We start from the raw sequence: 706 nt of genomic DNA on the forward strand, positions 1-706 counted from the left end.
GGGGCATCTTTACCCCTCTCAGAGAGAGAGAGAGAGAAAGGGGGGGGCAACTTCACCCACCGCCAGAGAGAGAGAGAGGGGCATCTCTACTTCCCTCAGAGAGAGAGAGGCGTTTTCACTGCCCCCAGGGGGAGAGAGGTGTTGTCTTTACCCTCCCCCCCCAGAGTGAGAGGTTGTCTTTACCCCTCTCCGGGAAAGAGGCGCATTTTCATCCTCCCCCCAGGGATAGAGGGGCATCTTTACTCCTTCAGAGAGACAGTAGCATCTTCACACACCCCCACCCACCAAAGGAGAAAGTGGTATCTTTAACTCCCCACCCCACCCCACACAAGAGACAGGGCCCTTCAAAGAGACAGAGAGAGGGGGCATTATTACGCCCCATCAGAGAGGGGGCATGTTTAACCTCTTCAGAGAGGGAGAGGGGCATCTTTAACCCCGTCAGAGAGAGAGGGGCATCATTATCCCCTTCAGAGAGAGGGACATATTTCACCGTCAGAGAGAGAGAGGGCATTTTTGAAGGGGGGTAATGATGCCCTCTCTCTCTCTGACGGGGTGAAAGATGTCCCTCTCTCTGAAGCGGGGTAGAGAGAGGGACATCTTTAACCCCGTCAGAGAGAGAGAGGCATCATTACACCCCTTCAGACAGGGGGCATCTTTAACCCCTTCAGAGAGAGAGAGGGCATCATTACCCCCCTTCAGAGAAGGG

This window comes from Rhincodon typus, chromosome 49 (genome assembly GCF_021869965.1).
Source record: "Rhincodon typus isolate 14 chromosome 49, sRhiTyp1.1, whole genome shotgun sequence".
Taxonomy (NCBI): domain Eukaryota; kingdom Metazoa; phylum Chordata; class Chondrichthyes; order Orectolobiformes; family Rhincodontidae; genus Rhincodon; species Rhincodon typus.